Below are 9,210 nucleotides of genomic sequence, written 5' to 3'. Positions count from 1 at the left end.
CAAAAGACGCGTATTAATCTCGAGAACAATAATCCGAAGGCGGAAAAGAAAAGAAAAATGTTATCTCTGTCCGGAGATATTTCCAGTTGAAGTTGGCGATTTTCATGTGGTTGTTGTTGTGTTGTACCCCAATTGTGCATCACCGTGGCGGTAGCCACGGTTATACCACACACCCGGACTTGGCATGGCGTAGCCCAGGGTTATTTTTTATAAGCGTGGCCGAAGGCCGCCAACGCAGAAAGGTGTTCTGCGCAAAAATACTATGGATCCCACCCCCGGTTTCGGATGTACCCACGGGTCTTTTTTCGGTTTTTCGTTAATATCTTTTGAACGAGTTAAAATTTTTATTTTCCGGTTTCGGAGTATTAATACTGATGTCAAGACGCGTCGTTTGACACCTCTCTCGATATTTTTGGTAGCGTATTAGCAGTCGACCCCTCAACTAGACTATCAACCAAATTTGTAAGCCCTCAAAAGAGAGAGATAGACCACCAATAAGTATACCGACATGATCAGGACGCCGAGCTGAGTTGATTCAGCCATGTCGGTCTGTTTGTCTGCTTGAACAAAAACTAATCCCTCAATTTTGGAAATTTCTTGGGTGTCCGAATAATCATTTGTCGGAAAGGGCCGAATCGGACCACTATAGCATATATATCCATTTAACCGACTTCTCGCATAAGAGGGGTTTTGTCAATGCTTCATTTCATTAGTTAGAAGCTTGGAATTTCACAGGATGCGTACATATAAGATATACATAGATTATTATTGGCTGAAAAATTGTCAAGATCGTTCATATATAATATATATCCCATACAACAGATTGTTCAGATAAGTTTCACGTCACTTTCCTCGTTTTAAAAGTTAGAAGTTGGAATTTTCACAGCATGTGCACATATAAAGCGTAAATTGTCGTTTGAAAAATATGTTAAGATCGGTCATATATATAATATTGTAACGAATGTTAGCAGCACTGAGCGATGCTATCGTCTCTAAGCCGATGCTAAGCAGTGACGTGAATTCACATCCATAGATCATTCATTATGTATCTACATAAACGAAACAATAATTGCGTCTACACATATGTACCATGTACGTATACGAGCAGCGGAGAGTCAATGCACAAACACATGCATATATCTGAGATACTCTTATAAGTATGCAATGAGAAAAACTATAAAATTGTGCAATTGTAGTTACAGCTGAGAAGTTTGAGAGCTGCTGGACTAGTAGATTCTGGAAGCGCCTAGAAGATGTATAAAATTGTGCAATTGTAGTTACAGCTGAGAAGTTTGAGAGCTGCTGGACTAGTAGATTCTGGAAGCGCCTAGAAGATGCGAAGGTTGAAATCAAAGAGTATAAAAGGCGACAATTGTAGAGGCGCTGGAATTCAGTTTGATTTGAGTTGTCAAGCAGTTTCGACTAAGACGCTATCTAGCGAGCAAGAGCAGTATTATTTTGAATAGTAGAGTTTCATTTGAGCTATCAATCAGTTTGGTTATTAAGCAAGCTATTCGTTGCACAGTTTGAGTGTTATTGTGAAGTACTTTAATAAAGGCTATTTTGCATTATTACAAATTGGAGTTATTTATTCAACAGTTTAGTGATTCGAACTTAGCAGAGGATTGCAAATAAGAGGATTTGCAAGTAAATTCGTTACAATATATATTCCATACAAGCGACTGCTCAGATAAGAGGTTTTACGGCATTTCTTCCTTTCATCTTCCTTGGCTTGCGACTTCGTTCTCCCGCTCTCATACTCCTTATTGAAATAAGACATTGAGTCGTTCATCTTGGTCGTACGACCACCTGCCCTACAAGGCGAACTCAGCGGTCTAGTATCAAATATCAGCGGTCTAGTATCAAATATGGGGAAAGAACCGTCCAGCACCGCCCCTTACTGTGGTAAGGCCATCAATACTTCCCGAGGTGGCTCGGTATGACGGGTTGGCAGTTCTTGGTCGCCTCCATCCCGCCGCCCTCCTATAATGCGAAGCGGTGAAGATGTCAGCCCTAAATACCTCAATCACATATTCGAGCGCTATTTAGTTCGGCTAGTTTCGAAAAACTGAGATTGGATAAATCGTTTCAGCAAGACAATGATCCTAGCCACACTGCGAATTTTGTCAAAGAATGGTTGCTCTATCACGCCCCAAGCAGTTAGATCACCTCGCCGTAGTCACAGGACCTTAAACCATCGAGCATCTATGGGAGAACCTAGATAGAAAAATCCGAAAAAGCACTAAAGGTAGTAAGATATGATCAAAGTTGTTATTTCGGTGGAATGGCAGAAAATTGTACCGGACGTCAGAGCAATGCATGTTAGTTGCATGCCACGTAGTTAAAAATCTGTAATAAAATGGAAAGCACACAAAGTACTGGAAACTGACAACCTGTTGTTTGGTACACTTTCTCTTAACACCAAAAACATGAAATATTCCGATATTTCGTCCATATCCTGTTTTTGTTTTTCCACTGGTCAGTATTACATATGAATTTCAAAAAATATAAAATGTTCCATTGTGTCACCCAGAAAACCTTTAGTAGAGGTAATATTGTTGTTTTCCACGTGTGTACACTTTCTTTTGACACTGACTGTATATTTGAATAAAAAATTTATAAACACGTAAACATTTTATATTTAACATTTGGCGCTAAATGTAGAATCAGATGGAAAGGATATTACTAGTTGTATTTTGTTTTGTTGATGTTCCGACAGGGTGGATTAATGATGTATATTAGAACGATTTTCCGTCAACCCTTGTCAAATTTGGTTTCGAGACTACAAACAGAAAACATTCGACGGTAGAATAATAAATGAACAGATAAACACAATATCTGACACAATATTGGAGCCTTTAAAACTTCTTTACAAGAAACAAAGTAATCACACAGGTACAACAAACAAACACACAACAAAAAATAACCACAAAACAACTAACGCACCAAAACAACAAACCCACAAAGAAAATTAAGGACTTTTACCTGCCTCAGTCAGCCACACAAATCGATCAGTAAAACCCACACATGGTTCTGAATGAGCACACAGCACATACACATAACTAAATATACACAAGCAACAATTTTGACAATACCTGTTCATGTACCTACGAACTATAAATACAGGACAAACGACAATAGATCAGAACGAAAATCGACTCTGATGATGGCACAACGCCGAAACCGGTTTGTCTCGAAACTAAATTTGACAAGGGATGACGGAAAATCGATATTACTAGTTTAAGTGGTGCGTTCTCAGAGTGTTGTATATTTAGTGTAGAAAACGTGGAATATTTTCTATATTTATTACGTTTCCTAGACTGAGAGAATTGCCCTAATAATTTTCCATGTTTTGAAAAAATAAAACAATTTTTTAGAAAGAATGGATGCAAATAAGTGGTGGACAAGACAAGCAGAGCTTCGAATACATAGAAAATTTTTATACAGAGAATGTTTGAGCATAGAATTCACGCATGAAATGTTTACTGCTTGAAGCATAGTGACATAGTACGACATGTAGGTGAACGCCGAAAGTTTTCCGAAGGCCAACGGCGAGTGTCGACGACAGGGCAATGCTGCCAATACTGGATCACGATTGATGGATTTCAAAATTTCTAGATTTTCCATCAGTGTTTCATGCTGAGTAATCATGCAATGCATTGTGCCCAACTAGGCGCTATGATTGATTATCTGCTGATAAGGCAGTACATTTGTGCCGGTAAAGTAGTGCCCAGTTTTGACGTTTTTGTTATTTTTATATTCATTCGCTAGCAAGTAAAAAAATTGAAACGTGCCATTTTCACCGCCCGCCTTTAAATTAATTAAAAAGTTGTAAAACATCGAAATATATATTTAAAATAAAGTTGTTAATGCTAATCGAGCAATATCAGTTTGTATTGAATTCATTTGGAGTGCTTTCGCACGAACTAAAGGCAAGCCATTTTTTGAAAGGACGATTCAAGGTGTTCACCGCAGTACAGCACGGCAGCCTTTTATCAGTTGAGGCAGAATATTTTTGCGTAAGTAAAAACCCGCATATACAGTCCACACCCGCAGATAGTCTACCCGCTACATTGCCTCCAAGCGATCTACCACCCGCATCTGCCAAGGTAATCTAGCGCAAAGCTCCTTTGCCGCACCATTTTTTGATCCACCGAGCGGGATCGCCCGGATCGCTCGCAATTTTAATCTTTTTAATTTATATACACCGCATATTTGATTCCGTTGGAAAAATTACTTACTTACTTACTTAATTGGCGCTTAACCGTCTAAACGGTTATGGCCGTCCAACAAGGCGCGCCAGTCGCTCCTTCGCTCCGCCAACCGGCGCCAATTGGTCACACCAAGGGAGTTTAAATCGTTTTCCACCTGGTCCTTCCAACGGAGTGGGGGCCGCCCTCTACCTCTGCTTCCATAGGCGGGTTCCGATAGAAACACTTTCTTGGCCGGAGCATCATCTTTCATTCGCATAACATGGCCTAGCCAGCGCAGCCGCTGCGTTTTAATTCGCTGGACTATGTTGATGTCTGCGTATAGCTCGTACAGCTCATCATTAAATCTTCTTCGGTACTCGCCATCGCCAACGCGTAGAGGTCCATAAATCTTTCGAAGAACTTTTCTCTCGAACACTCCCAAAGCCGTTTCATCTGCTGTTGTCATGGTCCATGCTTCTGCCCCATATAGCAGGTCGGGTACGATAAGTGACTTGTAGAGTATGATTTTCGTTCGCCGAGAGAGAACTTTACTTTTAAATTGCCTACCTAGTCCAAAGTAGCATTTATTGGCAAGATTGATTCTTCGCTGGATTTCAGTGCTGATGTTGTTGCTAATGTTGATGCTGGTTCCCAAATAAACGAAGTCTTTTACTATTTCGAAATTATGGCTGCCAACAGTAGCGTGGTTGCCAAGGCGCATATGCGCTGACTCTTTGCTCGATGACAGCAGGTACTTCGTTTTGTCCTCATTCACCATCAAACCCATCTTTACCGCTTCTTTTTCCAGCTTGGAGTAAGCAGAACTAACAGCGCGGGTGTTTAGGCCGATGATATCAATGTCATCAGCATATGCCAGTAATTGCACGCTTTTATAGTATATTGTTCCAGTGCGGTTAAGTTCTGCAGCTAGTTTAATTTTCTCCAGCATCAAATTAAAGAAATCGCACGATAGGGGGTCACCCTGTCTGAAACCTCGTTTAGTTTCGAACGGCTCGGAGAGGTCCTTCCCAATTCTGACTGAGCTGATGGTGTTGCTCAACGTCATTTTGCACAGCCGTATAAGTTTTGCGGGGAAACCAAATTCAGACATAGCGGCATATAGGCAGCTCCTTTTCGTGCTGTCGAAGGCGGCTTTAAAGTCGACGAAGAGGTGATGTGTGTCGATTCTCTTTTCACGGGTTTTTTCCAAGATTTGGCGCATTGTGAAAATCTGGTCGATGGTAGATTTACCAGGTCTGAAGCCGCACTGATAGGGTCCAATCAGCTGGTTCACGGTGGGCTTCAAAAAAATGGAAAAATTACAAATCAATTTAATTTTTATTCGCCCGCTACGCATACGTATTTGCAAAAATACCAACAATTCAAGTAATTTCTATTAGACTGTCATTTGCCCTCTACGCGTACACGCATTGCACTGCACTGCAGAATCCGTATACCCTTCTCTACAAAAACAACTCAGCAAGCAATATTTTCATGAGCTGTACATTTGCGCATTTTAGTAAGCCATCTTGACAATTATTTGCCTTCTACGAATAGCGTTACATACGTACATTTATAATAGAATTGGTTTTTTTTCCTCGCTCTGCAAGTACTGTAAACTAAAACAAAAACAACAGAAATGTCAGTCTCTGTGAAAACACGGGACTCCGCGTTGAACGCAATAAAAAGGTACATGACGAAAGGCATGGATGGTACATTTTTGTTAGACACCGACCAAGTTGAGAGTTATTTGAAACTCTTGGACGAACAATGGGTTCGATTCAACGCTGCTCAGGATAGGTGGACGTCGCTTGTGGTGCCGATAACGTTGCAGTGGAAGAGAGTACACGAACTCAAGCCGAAACTTGGTACGCTATGGCCTTAGCAAATTTTACCCGTGCCAAAAAGTGTCACAACGAAGCCTCATCCCCGAATCTAACCCGACCAACAAATGTTTCTACAACCGTGTCTTCCTCAATTCGTTTACCCAAAATGCAGCTACCCACATTTCAGGCGGCTCGACTGAATAGGTAGGCTTTTACGACTCGTTCTGTTCACTGGTTGACAGTAATACCGCGCTGTCGGGCGGACAGAAAATGTACTATTTACGGAGTTGCTTAAAGGGTGAAGCTTTGAAAGTCGTCAGCGGTTTCCAAATTTGTGATGCAAATTACAAGGAGGCATGGGACTTGCTTAAGTCGCGTTTCAAGATCATGTGCGTCATCGTTGTTGTTGTTGTTGTTGTAGCGATTAGTTACTCCCCGAAGGCTTTGGGGAGTGTTATCGATGTGATGGTCCTTTGTCGGATACAGATCCGATACGCTCCGGTAACACAGCACCATTAAGGTGCTGGCCCGACCATCTCGGGAACGATTTATATGGCCACATTAAACCTTCAGGCCATCCCTCCCTCCCCACCCCCAAGTTCCATGAGGAGCTTGGGGTCGCCAGAGCCTCGTCTGTTAGGGAAACGGGATTCGCCGCTCGAAGGTGAGGTTGACAATTGGGTTGGAGAAGCTATATATTGCGCTACACAACCCCTTGAATCCCTGTGCGTCATCGTCGAATCGCATTTCAAAGCTATGGCCGATATCCGCAAAGCAACAAGCGACACCGCTAGCTCAGTAAAAGGTGTCCTCAACTCATATCAGCAGCACATTTGTGAACTGAAAGCGTTAGGCCGACCCGTCGATTTCTGGGTAGACTGGCTCGTTCATGAAGTAGTAGGAAAACTCGCGTTCGAAACCAGGAAGCAATGGGAGGTGTCACTTGTTAGCGACGAACCCCCAATTTTCTAGCAGCTAGTAACATTTTTAGAAGTTAGGTGCAGATCACTCTCGATGCTATCGTCAGCTACTCCGGTACAGCCAAGCAAAGCTGTTACTGCTAACAAGCCCACCAAATCTCTTCATGCCACATCCACCCAGAATACGACTAGTTGCCCTTTTTTCAAGGGGGATCACAGTTGGCCGCCACCGCTAAAACAAAATTTGTGAAGGATTCGAGTCTCTGTTTAAACTGTCTGAGTTCGGGACATTTTAAGCTTCGTTGCAACAGTTCTTCATCGTGCCGCATTTGTCGCCAACGCCATCACACCTTACTGCATGGGACTCCAGCCGCATCCAACATCAGCAACCCCGCCGAAACCAAGCAAACCAGCTCGAACTACGCCGACGCAGGTACTACTTACGGAACGATACAGCCGCTCTTTCCGCAGCCACTTCTTCGGCAGTCAACCTCGCCCCTGAATCTGTATCTTCGTGCCTAAAAACCGATTCTGACCCATTATCTGCGAGTAAGACAATTTTGCTGGCTACTGCTCTGGTAAGGATTCGAGACTGTGCTGGGCGCTTTCAGCATGCTCGTCTGTTGTTTGACTCTGGGTCGCACTCTTCCTTCGTGACTGAGTCGTGTGTTCGTCGTCTGGGCTTACCGAGGAAATCGTCTGCTGCTATCATCACCGGCATTGGTTCGTCTCAAGGAGGGCGCGCTAGAGGTCAGGTTTCGCTTTCGCTTTTGTCCAACTTTTCGAATAATTGCTACTCAGTAAATGCACTAATTTTGCCGAAAATTACGGGGGATTTGCCAACGCAAACTGTCGCCACAACTGCATGGCCGCATATTAAAGGGTTGTCTCTAACAGACCCGCAGTTTATGGGGCCTGGTCATATTGATTTGCTGATAGGAATGGATGTTATGGATCAGCTTATGTGCCCGGAAATTCGGAAGGGTCCTTGTGGAACGCCGGCGACTCAGCGTGCAGTCTTCGGTTGGACGGTTTTCGGCAGTGTTGAAAATCCATCTACCCCTTGTTTGCAAACGTATTTTTGTGATGTACAGCTTGAAAGAGCGTTGACTAGGCTGTGGGAATTGGAAGATGCACCGGAAAAAACGCATTTAACTAGGGAGGAGCAATTTTGCGAACAGCATTTTCAGGACACGCATAAAAGATCTCCAGATGACTGTTTCTTCGTCGAATTGCCGTTAAAAGCCGATGTACCGCTGGGAGACTCTAGGAACCAGGCCGTTCGTAATCTTTTACGTATAGAGAGGAAGCTTGCCGCCGATACCGATTTACGTTTGCAATACGACTTTATGCAGGAGCTCATCAGCATGAATCACATGGAAGCCGTTACCGCATCTCATTTGGCCGTCAATTCGCTGCAAGAAAGTTTACGGTACTCATCAAGTAGTTGCAAAAAGGCTGCGGCTGTCATTCAACGAGATTTTTATATGGACGATTTGTTGACAGGTGCTTCAAGTAAGCATGAACTGCAGTTGCTGCAACAAAATGTCTCCGAAATACTTCTCGATAGTGGGTCTGAACCTCGCAAGTGGGCTTCAAATTGCGTGGAGCTAAGGAACGGGATATCCAGCGCTTTGGAAAATATTTCTCACTACCTTGCTGAAGGGAAAGATGTACACGCTTTAGGTCTCGTTTGGAATACGGATGAGGATTATTTCATTTTTGCAATCAACCTCAAGAAAGCGCCTAAAATTTTGTCGAAGAGAGCATTTCTGTCGGACGCTATCACGCTTTCGACCCGTTGGACTTGCTTGCCTCCACTACGATTAATTCTAAAATATGGTTTCAGGATATCTGGCGCGCCGCGGTTGGTTGGGATGAGCTCGTACCGGAAACAGTCGCAACACGTTGGTCTGAACATCGCTCTGAGCTACAAAGGTTAACCGATCTGAAAGTGCCTTGGGTTGGTTGTAACGCCTCTGAGTCATCAAGCGAACTGCACGTTTTTTCGGATGCGTCCGAACGAGCTTACGCCGCGGTTATCTACGCACGGGCAGTCCATAGTAACCGTCAAATCACAGTAGACAGTAGATTTCGGGCAAGACCAAGGTAGCGCCAATCAAGTCTACAACGCTACCTCGTTTGGAGCTATGCGCTGCGCATCTCGCTTCTAAGTTAGCAGGAAGTATTTCATGCTTTACATTAATTCTGAACTTTAAGCATGCAATACTGATGGATCGTATTCCGGATCGCAAAATATCTAGAAATTTT

This window comes from Eurosta solidaginis, chromosome 4 (assembly GCF_040869045.1).
Source record: "Eurosta solidaginis isolate ZX-2024a chromosome 4, ASM4086904v1, whole genome shotgun sequence".
NCBI classification, from domain to species: Eukaryota; Metazoa; Arthropoda; class Insecta; order Diptera; family Tephritidae; genus Eurosta; species Eurosta solidaginis.
Note: the sequence above shows the minus strand (reverse complement) of the source record.